The sequence below is a fragment of the Apium graveolens genome, chromosome 3 (genome assembly GCF_009905375.1).
Source record: "Apium graveolens cultivar Ventura chromosome 3, ASM990537v1, whole genome shotgun sequence".
NCBI lineage: Eukaryota > Viridiplantae > Streptophyta > Magnoliopsida > Apiales > Apiaceae > Apium > Apium graveolens.
In genome coordinates, this window is record NC_133649.1 from 246,348,607 (window position 1) to 246,362,296 (window position 13,690).

Consider the following 13,690-nt stretch of genomic DNA (forward strand, 5'->3'; position numbering starts at 1 on the left):
CAAATATAATTTACGAACTATATTAATATTTTAAAATTTTAGGACTTAGAATAATCATCACAGTCCACCGTCCGCTCGTCAAAATTCGTCGCGGACGGCGGTAAAATCCGCAGGTACCCGTTCATTTCGGGTTTCCAACGCGAATCCTACCGATTAAATAAATTTCCCGGTACAAAATATTATTTTTATTTTTATATCATGAAGCTTATTCAAATAATTTCCTGCAAAAATAAAAATAATAAAGAATCAATCTTCAGCAGTACACGCACGCGCGTGCACAACACCAAATAGCAGAAATATATCGACACCGAAAATAAAGGAAGCAGGGCGGTAATAGATCACCACCAACACACACAAAACACACACTTACACAGTTGATACACATATAGACACGTGTATACATACGGTATACATATACATACGGGAAGAAAAAGACAACAAGAAGCCAGACGCGGGGTAACAACCGGGAATAGACCGAAAATTAAAGAACCAAGGCAGCAATTTTCTTCTTACCGGAATAAATAGAGAACATGTAAAATGAGGTGAGTAAACAGAAGACGGACGGGAGAAGCAAAGAATAGGAAAAGAAAATAATAGGGGAGGTTGTGAGAAATTAAGAGAGTAGAGAGGGGAAGAGAGATTGATTGGGGGTAGGGGATGAACACAGGCTCAATTGGGTCTGTGTTTGTCTTATTTTATTATTAATTTTTCTGCTGTCCCCCTCGACTGTACTACACGTGTACTACCTTTTGTATAATTTAGACACGTAGCCAAAAAGAATAAAGCAGCTCGATTTAACACAAAATTCGCAAGTAAGGAATCATGTCGCGTTTTAAATAGTTTCAGAAAATTAACAAATATTTATGCAAATAAATTTGCATTAAATTCACTTTTGAAAGTGAAAGCAATTCAATACAATTCCATAATTAATTACACGAACAACTCGCTACCCCATAAATCACGCATACATAATAATAAAACAACGTCGAGCTGACAAAAGCTATACACATATTTTATTTATTTAATAATTCCATAATTACACATTTAAATAATACAAAAATACACGAGTCGTTATATCCTTCCCCCCTTAAAAAAATTATGTCCTCAGAATCTGGACTAACTAAACAAGTGAGGATATTTGTCAAGCATATCTGACCCTAATTCCTGAGTAGACTCTTCTACTCGAGGATTATTCAAATGTACTCACTATAGATATACATTGATTTCCGAGGACTAGCCCTTAACGATCAAGAATTTGGATTGATCACTCTATGTAGAACAAATTTGGACAAGAGCCCATTGGCTCCTAATCAATCACTTGATTCGAATCAGATACTTATCGCCTTAACATTAACACACTAAACACATTATATGTATATTGTTGTGACAGTAACATCAACTCATGAGCAACTTTATCTATATTTATCAATACCTTGAATGGTTCCATATATTTAGGACTCTACTTGTCCCTACTATTCAAACTTAACCAATCTTTTCCAAGGTGAAACTTTTTCCTGCACCACGATCCTAATTCTATATATTCACGCTTTTCGATGCAAATCCGCTTTCTTTCCTTGTCTATCCTGAGCTACTTCAACTCTTTTCCAAATCAACATCACTACGAACTCGGTGTTCTGAATTATTTCAGAACCTGACAACATCTCTACTCCCACTTTCTCACAATAGAGGGGAACCCACAATTATGTCCACACAAGGCTTCGCAAGTTAGCATTCCCCTACTAGCATGATAACTATTAACATAGAAAAGTTCAAACAATGGTAGGTGATTACCTCAGTTTCCTTTAAAATCCAAAATAGATACTCTCAACATGTCTTATATCGTTTGAATCATCTTTTCACTTTGGCCCTTCGTCTACGGATGATAAATGGTACTCACTTTCAACTTAATTCCCAAACATTCAAACACTTTTACTCATTTCCATCAATTAAAGCGGAAAAGTAATCTCATATATTCACTTCTTATCACCTTTAGGTATTTGAACTTCACATTCCACTCTTTCCAATTCTTTTATTAACTCCTCAATGGTCTTAGTTACACCCAATCCTTTCTTTCTGCACAAGGCATCTATTACCATACCGGCTTTGCTTAGGTAGTTGTTAATGGATTAATCAAAATCTTTTGTTAACCTCGGTCAAAATTTCATACTTGAAAACTCAATGTATAGTTGCTTCCCTTCTAATCTTCAGAGGAAAATCCTTGGGCATTCCACACAGACTTTCTTATTCTTTGAATAGCTGAGGATGTTATGAATAAATACAATTTGCTTATCCAAGTACTCCCCATACACCATGTTCTTTAAATCCTCAGAGATGACTCATACACTTGTTACTCCATATGATATCACCAAACTTGTAATGCTCATGACTCGTTTGAATCGCAATCTTTGGCATGTCCTCAGGCTGGATCTTAAGTAAATCCCCGAGAAATTACACATTCCTTGAATCAGGTCACATAAGCAATCAATTCTTAATAGAAGTTATTTATTCTTATTCGTTGCTTTGTTAAACTCCCGATAATCGGTACACAATCTCATAATTCCATCCCTTTTCTCCAACAACATCCTTAGCTTATTTCTCCTTTTTCTCGCATGATTGAAAGAACTTTTTATAGTGCTTCTACACCTAGAAACTTACCTTACTATTGGCTTCTGTACACTTACACTTCACTTCTTCTAAAACCACTCCTTGCCGTACTACAGGACAACCAACCCGATCCTAAAATCACATCGAACTCTTCGAGCTCGAAGGGTGTCAAATCAGATGCAACTACGTCCAAATTCTAAATGCTCGATCTCTTGGTCCTTTTAAAAGTTCTGCCTCTAGCTGTGCGGGATGTTGGCCCTTGGGAAGTAGCATCTTGAGTAATCATTCTACAACTCCTTAAAATATGCCCAACTTTTCCACAATTGTAACACGTAACTCCTGGATTTTCTGGAATACATTCCGAAGCATAATGACCCTTATGTCCACACTTGAAACATTGCACATTCTTTTTGCACGAACCACTATGTCTCCTGTTACAGGACTTGCAATCCACTGCTAACTTGACTGACTGGGCTGGAGTGGAAGCAACTGAAGTAGCACTAGACCTAGCCTGAAATAAACTCTGTCTCCGGAATCCCTTACTCCTGTTTCGCCCAAACCGATTCTCAAATTCTTGACTGGATTCTCCTTGGTCTGCCTTGTCCATAACACCTTCCGACTTTCTTTTCTTATCACTTTTTTCCTTAACAGCCAACTTCTGGTCACTTTCCATAACCAGGGTGGCCTCAACCATAGAGGAGTAGGTCTTGAGTTGCAATGCCACAACTCCTCTGCGAATCTCAGGCTTCAATCCTTGTTGAAACCTCCTTGCTTTCTGAATCTCCGTACTTACATACTCAGGAACTAATCAGGCCAATTTTGTAAACTTGGCCTCATACTCCAACACACTTTTTTCACCTTATTTCAGTTCTAGAAACTCAACTTCCAACTGATTCCTTAAACCATCAGGAAATACTTTTCCAAGAACAATTCTGTAAATCTCGTGCAAGAAACAGGGCCTTCTCCTTCCAATGCATGAGCGGATTCCCACCAATAATTTGTTTCATTCTTAAGAAAGTAGCTCGCATAATCGGTCTTAAGATCATCACTTACTTGTGTGAGGGTAAATGCCTTTTTCATTTCCTTAAGCCAATTCCTGGAAATAACATCATCCACTTCACCCTTAAACTCTAGGGGCTTAACAGACTAAAAGGATTTAAAACTGGTAGTTTGGTTTAGCTCTCCTTGTTGACGTTGTTGCTACTGAATCTGTTGGATTAACTGCAACTGTTGTTGCTGTTGCTGGCACAACAAGTCTAGAATTTCATTTATAACTGGACCATCCGCCAAACTACTACTATTTTCTTTAGACTGGGTAGCTTTCTTGGGTGGCATTTTCCTAAAATATAACAGGGAATTTATTCAAAAACATAACGAGGATGTATAATAAAAATATCACCGTTCAAATGGTGCACCTGTGTCAGGAAAATGCTGTCCAATCAAAGCACCCATGTCCTTATTCTTAGGATCCATTTATAAAAGATATCTAGATTTGCAACATTAGCAACAATAGCAATGGTAATAGTAGCAGGATCAACAACAGTGTAGAAAACTGGAATATAAAGGTATTAAACACTATAGCATGCCCTCTCAACATAACAACAACTGATCAACCTTCCAGCATCATTAAAAATTACAACGCTAATAAATTCCATATACCGCAAATCTAGACAGGTTATACTAGGCACCACCCAAAAAGGTAAGCTGGTAAGTCAAGTCAAACTTAAGAAATCACAGACTGGGCTAACGCACTAGTCTGAGTTTTAATTAACCATTCCTCCCAAGGCGACTTCTTAGCTCTTGCACTTGACCATCTTTCACGGAGTTACTTTTCTAAAGTTGCAACCTTAAATATCGAATCATAAATCCTTTCTACTATTTTAATTTCTGAATTAACAACCAGACATAGAACTTCTATCCCTCCGGACAGTCAACTCTTGCTTACTTTCAATAACCAGGACTATCTAATTACACAAGCTACTGACAGTTCACTGCCTCGGGTCTTCAAATGAAATGTCAAAGTCAAGGAATTAATGATACAAGGAGGACAAGAGAAGAAGACACATGTATGACTGAGAGCAACCATACAAGTACATAAGATGGCCAGTCTTAGTACTGCATAGCTCACAACACATACTTCGGTGGCATCCCACCAGACCCTTTTGTCACACAGACAAATGGTCAACTCATATACATTGTTTGCCCCAATCAACTGATAGAATCTCCGAGAAAAGAAACAATGTTTAAATAGAGATTCACAAATAAGGAGGGAGAAAATCTGATTTATAATTGAATCAACAGAACACTAAGTGACTTACTTCGAGTTCCCAACTTTCTCACAGGCAAAGTAAGCAACTTATAGGATAAGAAACAATGACTCTGGATACAAAATACGTTTCAAGAAAGAAGTATAAGGGTTCAAAGATACCACCTCCCATTCTGATCCACATTCACTATAAAACTTGGCCGTCATAACAGCCACTGACTATTATCATACTATCCGAATTCACCAAGGTCGCACAATCGGTCCAATAACATTCCTTGACATAGAAAATGTGATATTTAGGGATAATATGGGTGTCCCTATAGCCGACACACCAAGGGTCCGCTCAAAAACTGAGTTCTCTAAATCAGACTCGCATTCTCGAGAGGAAAACTAGAAATCACTATCGAATATTACCAACAACACATATGTGAAGGAAACGTACTCTAAACTGGGGCATTTCCAGTCAACTCCCAATAGACGTCAGGGTTACGCCCTCGAAACCCTTGACTCAACTCATAGACTCGCTCCTCTGATTGAGTTGCTGACTCACATCTATCTATGAACCTTCCTGTACTCTTTTGACTCTCTTCTGAACCTAAATCAAGGACTAAAACCTGTAGCTCTGATACCAACTGTGACGGCCTCAACCCCGGGGCCAGGAGTTGACGTCATCAATAACAATAATAATAACATAACATAAACCAACTCAATATTATTATATAAACACAACCCCCTATTTGCCAAGATCTTTTCCAGGTTTAAGTATGACTTAGGTTACAATCATCAGTAAACCAACTTACTAACAACAATCCTAACAATACTATCTTAATACAGTAACTCAACAGACCATCTTTGGTCCAACACAGCTACCTCAGAGGAGCCTGACATAGAAGGAACGGGAACTCTGCCCTGACTACCATGGAAGAATCTCCTAGGCATCTGCAATACATATATAAAACATTCTGCAAGGGTGAGCAATCAATTGCTCAGCAGTACCACTATATGAATAACAAGTAAAAATGATTTAAAGTAAAGCAGTTATAGGAATAGAATTCATAACTCGTTAGAAAATAAGTAAAGCATGTATAAACTGGATATCAACATTAGCATGCTCTGTAAAACAAAATCAACAGCCGTGTGTTGTGCATAAATACCAGAGTTCGATTTTAGCATGCTATTTTCATTTTCAAACCTTCTATTCCATTACAGTAACCATAAAACCATTTGTCCCACTACGGGGACCCAAAACCATTTATTCTGTTACTGGAACCTCATTCACTTGTTCCGTTACTGGAACCACAAAATCACAATCAGATATGTATTGGATGTTATCTAGGGACGGCTGATCAGGCCTCCACACAAATTATCTAGGATAGTTGGCCGGGCTATCACACAAAATGTCTAGGAAAGCTGATCGGGCTTTCACACAAATCAACCGGATCCGCAGAGACTAGCTAGGTCTCTGATTAACTATGCTGGACTAATCTATTATGTAATGCGTGCAACCGAATTAGCTACTTACGCAATGTTGTCCAATTCTGATTCATTTTATCCAGTTTCAAATTCACTTTTACCTATCTCTTGTTAAAATCAATTCTGTCACAGCACACTATTCAAAAATTCTTTTCCATTTTTAATCACATTTTAGAGATAGGTACTTTCAGCATTTACTTCTCCCCAAAACATATTATTAACAACATTTTCAAACATAGGGGATACGTAACTTTAAACGTTTTTGTTCCTGTTCGAAAATAAAACAACATTTCATTCATATATACTGAACCATAAAAGAATGGTCAGGGGTACTTGCCTTGCAGAGCTTTACAACTATCATTGACTGATTTCAGATAGACTCGGACGCTCGGCTTTATCGTTTTATTATCAGACTATCCTGGATCCGACTTTAACACTAAGGTCCTTCGCTTGGAACATCGCCGATCTGGTCGACTGATCACTAGGTTACATTTGGTCCGACATCAATTCTTGAGTCCTTCGACTATAACCTACAGAGTCAAAATACCCTACGTTAAACATCTAGGTATGCTTGACATATCCTCAAAACCAATTCTACCCAACGATATCCAATTCTGACTCGTAATTATGCATCTTAATAATAACACACGCAATAATTAGTGTAATAACCCCAATTTTTGAGAAATTTTGAAACCCTTATGAATAGTGTTTTTGCTGAACGAGAAAACTTTTCATGCCACGCTATGTAGGGGTTCTGTTATTGATCTTATGGGATATTATTAGTACTCTATGTGGTATATAAGTGTATGTAGAGATCGTCAGAATCCAATTCCGAATACTTTGATTTTCCCGGAAATCCACAAGATACGGAGAGAATTGAGTATAAGGTAACAGGATAAAAAGGATTTAAATTAAAGGATTATAGGAGAGGATCATAAAAGGAATACAATATATTGAGAAAGGTTAAGGGAACCTAAGTAATAAGATCCCGGGTATGATCCCTCAAACGATAAATGAAAATGAAAGTTAAGCGAACCGTATAACAGATCAGCGGTCATTAGGCAAACGATTAGGAAGTTAATCAAAGGGATTAGTGGGAATGATGTCATCCAACCAATAGAAAGAGGACAAGGAGGGGAGGATTACATCATGAGGATGACATAGGCATGACAAGAAAGGAAGGAGATGTGGTGACTTTTTAACCACACAAAATCAAGGGCAACTAGGTAATTTACTAAATCAAACACAAAAAACAAGCCAACCAAGCCAAGCAAATCATTTTCATCAAAACACAAAAACCATTCTCTCATCCAAGCAAGCTTGCTCTCGGCTTTTACTATTGCAAATGGAGGAGAAATTCAAAATCAAAGATCCAAGCTTCCTAAATTGGTGAGTTAATTCCCTAATCATCTTTATGCTTAGTTAGGACTATATCATGAGTTTAAGCCATTAATTCCTTCTCAATCTTCTTCATTTAATCAAAGAAGAAGACAATGAATAGTGTTTTCAAGTTTTTAACTTGAAATTTTTCTTGTTTTTCTTGAAGATCCAAGCATTCTTAAGACTTCTCAAAACTTCTTAAGGCTTCCTAGCTCCTCCCACCACTTCAAGGAAGGTATACCATCTCCAAACCCTAGGTTCCTATATATTATAAGATGATTTTGATTAGTAGGATGATATTGTAGCTAGTTGTTGTGATTTAGAGTTTGGGATTTGGAATGGTAGTGAAATGGAATGGTAAATGTTGTGGTTTTGATTTAAAAGAACTTAAGTATGATTAAAGTTAAGTTTAGGCATAAGTATGAATGATTAAATTGAATTGGTTGGGATTGTTATGATGTGATAAGGATGGATGTTGGTTGTATGTTGGATTTGAGGTTGAATCGGGTTGTGATTGTGGGTTGATTGTGAGATGATTTGGAGTTGTTTAAAATTGGGTAATCGCGTAAACATAGCCGTCGTAACGTCCGATTTTCTTTGGACTGTTTTTGTGCATAGCATTAGGACCCGAGAACCCCCTGCTAGTTTATGACCACTGCCATGTTTAGATAGCTCATGTTACGAGCTTCGTTTTGATATGTAGTTCGTTCGATTCCGATGCACGGTTTAGGAGAAACGACCGTTTCAAGTAACGGCGTTTCGCGAACGAAACTTTTCCCCTCGCCTTACTTTGAAACATAGGTTAAAGACCAAAAAGGGTTAATTAATGTATGAAACATTTATGGTAAGTGTGTTAGACAGTTGGTAAGACACTCGCGAAGGAATCGCTTTAAAACTCGTAAAGATTAAACTATTAAAAATGGTGGAGCCGAGGGTACCCGAGTGACTTAAGCGAATCAGTGAGCGCAAAACAAGCGTTAGAGTCTAAGTTAGTTAAAGTATAGATTTACAAGTGATTTTGGTTTAATTCCAACTTACTTGTTGTTTATAGGTTACCAGACTCGTCCCGAGCCTTTTATCACCCCAAGTCGCTCAGGCAAGTTTTCTACCCGTTATAACTGTTGTGGTGATGAATATATGTATTTGCATTATCTTGCGATAGATGCATGTTGGTTAATTAGCAAATGTTGTTATATATTGAAGCATGCTGCTATGGTATATATATATGCATGCCTGTTTCGCATTCTTTCCATATATATATCTGCTGATTTAGTTGATAATACCTATACTAGAGGATAGCGGTAATTTGCATATACCCTTAGTACAGGGACCCAAAGGTGAAAATATTTTCTAAAACCGGGAGTCGAGGATCCCGAGTAGATTTTGTATATATGGATATGGATATATATATATATATATTTATATATATATATGGTTATAGTTTTCCAAACTATTAATCGAATAAGGTTTATTCGATAACTTTAACTTTATTTTATTATTGAATATTATTTCGAATATTATTTGAAGGCGTATGACTCCTTTATATTAAATGAATATTATTTGAATATTCATTCGAGGGCTTATGACTCTTTTATATTATTTATTGAATATTATTTGAATATTCATTCGAGGGCTTATGACTCAGTTTATACTATTTAATGAATATTATTTGAATATTCATTTGAGGATCTATGACTCCGATTATTTGCTGAGGTATATTCTTTATTTTATTAAAGAATAAGGTGTCAATAATCAAACTTATTTTCGATTATTCAAATAAAGATAATACTTTCATATAAGTATATCTTTGGTTATTTAATACTCGTTTCAAGTATAAGTTTTAATACTTCTACTTCAATTATTTTTATAAAGATTATTCTTTATGGGAATATTATTTAATTAATAATATTCAGTCATTTTCTAAATATTCTGGGGACTGATTTACTTCATTAAATCAGCTTTACTCCAAACACTCTATAAAGTGTTTTCGAGTCTTCAAAATGATTTTTAAAGTCAGAGCGGATCCCAAAACTCATTTTTATATTTAAGATCTTCTTTTTTTAAGGGGATTTAAATACTCGCTCAAAACCTGGGGAATCCGGCTCTGTGGTGTATTTTATATTCGCAACGAGGTTGCAGTTTTGGTAAATGAATTGATTACTTGCCCAATGTTCGGGAAGTAAGCCCATCTAATTGAGTCGGCATAAGCGACAGGCCGGGGTACGGTCTATTATTATGTAAGTGGTTGGGTGGCAGTCCATCAACGTGTAAGAGGCCGGGTGGCGGTCCAGCACAAGGTCCTTATGAGGCCAGGGTGATGACCGGTGGGGGATTCATCCATCTACTAGTAGAAAAGGTTACTTATTGGTATCTTTGCCTGATCAGCAAGATATCTGGTTTATTCCAAAATTCTTTTCCTTTCCAAAATTCATTGGATGTTTCAAACTCTGTTCATACTTTACATAACAGAGGTTCCAGGAAATGTTTAAGAGATATATATATGTGGATATATACATATCGGGACTAAATAAAGTATCTCGTAACTTTATTTCATTCAATAATATTTCAAAGATTGAATCTATTCAAATCTTGTCTTGTAGTCTCATCTATGTGATGAACTTTTGAAACTGGTTATAACTTGAACGGTGGTAGTTCAAGTAGTATTGGGAAAGATATAAGTATATTGGGGTATTTGGTAACCTCATCTTTTAAACTTATATCTAATTAATAATTGTCTTATGAATGACAAAGATTTTCAGAAAAACGTTGAGACAAGGTTAGATATATGAGATCACCTTGCAACGATATTTTTTTTATATACAGTTATACACTGGGACTTTGTGTATATTATGCATGGAAGAGGACTTCCAATATTTTGAAAAGTATATATGTATATATACTGAATATTTTGCGACTTCATCGCATTAAGATATCAAACTTGGTTCATTTCTTTTGACCAAGACTTTCATGAGTATTATGAGTAGGCTCATATATTGTAAATCATTATACATATTATTTTGGTGGGCTTGCTGCTCACCCTTGCTTTATTTCTTCATCACACAACAACAGTTAGGAAAGATGGCCAGACTCCAGCAGACCCAGCGCAAGCGCGTGGGAAGCGTCCCGCGTCTTCCCGTTGATGTTGTAGCTGCTATAGCTGCAGAGGTAGATCTATTGTAGATCAGACCATCTACTTTTGAGAATCAATTATGTATAATTATAACTTGTGGCAGATAATGGCAATTAACTGTAAATTTATCAAGTAATCATTTTGGGTTGTAATAACTTTTAAATTGTGGATTCAAAGACTTGTACTTATTTAAATTTCATCTCTGAGACTATAACGGGTTGTGGTGTGTGTTAGTGTGGGGTCACAGCATAAGGTTATTTATTATTAATTAAGTGAAGTGATATTGTGGAAAGAAAGACCGTGACGACCCGGATCCCCGACCCCGGATCTGGGGGTGTTACAGAAATGGTATCAGAGCTAAGCGTTATAAACCTCAGAGATGATGGGACGTTAAGATAATAAGTTAACTAAGATAATAAGAACTCTTGCCAAGTTCATAGTCGGGCTACCTAACGTAGCACTGACAGTTAAAACCCTTATGGGAACCCTTATAAATATCGTGAAAGGAGCGTAGTTCGTTATCGTATATGGTAGCGGGACTCCGAACCCTGAGGGTGAGGAGCAACATCGTGATGATATTTTATTACTAATTGGAGATCGGATTGTGGATCCGATAGAGTGTCCTAATGTAGGACCGGATGATGTTGATATTGAGGATGTTGTCCTAGTAGGGATAGTTGTTGAGGAGGACCCCATGGAGGATCCTGACAGGATTGGATAAAGGACCACTGATGAATTGATGACCATGGTTTGGTCGACTACCAGAGGTAGGATTGGCCGGTCACTACCGGAGGTTCGTTCAAGTTTGTAAAGATAGTAACCCCTTTAACGCGGATTACTCGTAAGACTGAGAAGTTCGAATGGACATAGAAATGCGAGAACAGCTTTCAAGAACTGAAGCAGAGGTTGGTGATGGCCCCTATGCTGGTATTGCCGGATGGAAAAGGAGATTTTGTGAAGTGTAGTGACGCTTCGCACAAGGGCTTAGGGTGCGTACTTATGCAGCACGGTAAGGTAATCGCGTACATGTCAAGACAATTAAGGTAATATGAAATTCGATATCCCCGCCCATGAGCTTAGACTCGTGGCAATAGTTTTACCCTAAAGATTGGAGGCACTACTTGTATGGAGAGAAGTGCGAGAATTACCTAAGCCATAAGTGTTCTAGTACATTTTCACGTAGAAAGAGCTCAACATATGCCAGAGGAGGCAGTTAGAGCTAATCAAGAATAATGATTGGGAGATTCTTTATCATTCGGGGAAAGCCAATGTGGTGGCTGATGCCCTTAGTAAAAAGGAGAGACCCAAGATGATAATGTCTTTGGGATAGTTTATAAGAGATTTTGAGAAAATGGAAATAGAAGTGAAGGTAACCGGAGCCAGTACCGAAAAGTTGTTTGAGATTGCAATACAGACCGAATTTTTGGAAAAGAGCATACGGTGCCAGAGAAAGATGATAAGGGAATAATGAGGTATTCCTACAGAAATTGGGTTCCAAAAGTTCAAGAGCGTAAGGATGAGAACTTAGATGACAGCCATAGTTTGAGGAATAGGATTTAGGGCAAACCCTGAATGTGATAGTCAGGGAGGTTTCCATCAAGAAAGAAAGAACCCATAACATAATAGAGTGGAAAACAAGGTTTTTAATGTATAAGATAACCCCGATTATGGGAGAAGGTTGAAACATTTCATACTAAGGAAACAGAAAGTCGAGTAAGGAAAGGAGACCCGAGATGGTACTCCTATACGACAATTTATGGACCAGTCTAGACAAAACTTAGACTATTATCCCCAACCACCACCCTGAGGAAACAATATGGTGTGAAATTCTTTCATAACCTTTAAATCGCTAAGCTCTCAGAGTTCCAAGGAACAGGTTGACCTAGTCGAGGCAAGAGCCTGGCTAAAGGAAATAGAGGAATCATTTGAGATTCTGAATGATTGACGAACCATAAAAGACTATTTTTGTCACTTACCCTCCTAAGAGAGAGACCACCCGCTGGTGAAAGACCAAGGAAGGCACGGAGTAAGAGATTATAATAAACTGATTTAAGTTCAGTCAATTGTTTTCGGGAAAGTAATTCCCAAAGATAAGGAGATAGTGTAAAAGCTTTAGAGCCAGAACAAAGGCAGAAGAGTATGATGAATTATGAATCTAAGATGTAAAAGTTATCAAGATTCGTTCTGAGGACACGAATCCAGAATGACGGGATGTTTGAAATCAATGCTTATGTTGTGTTGGTTCATGAAATAATGATAAGAGAAAGGAAAATAAAAAGAAACTGAAGTGGAAAGGAATATAAAGGCAATAGAGTTTGAGGAATGATAAGGGAGTTGGGTATGAGGAAACCCTAAAGACTCGTAGCAATAGACATAGAAAAGTATGTAATCGTCAGGATGAGGGTGATATACCATGAGTTAAATTGATGGTTGAAGGTATAAGAGATACATATATATTATCCCCTGTAAGTTGGGAGGATTCGAAGAAACCTTGAGATAGTTCGAAGGATAAATAATGAGACGCGGATAGACTGAGGAGACAAGAAAGTAAGAAATTAAGAAAATTGGATGAAGGAAGTGACCTTCAAGAATGTGAAGTGTAAGACCGGTGGCTTGATACCCAGGAAGGGAGACACCAGGTATGAAAGATATCCCAACATTGAGATGGCTGTTGAGATAAACAACAAAAGTAAATAAGGATTTATTAAGAAGAAGTTCACGTTGAACACGACCAATATCTTCCAGATCATCCATGTGATCATTACCAAATCAGGAAAGAAAAGCGGATAACCATTTTTATCTTTTGGAGGCCATGTGGATTGACCTTAACTTGAATA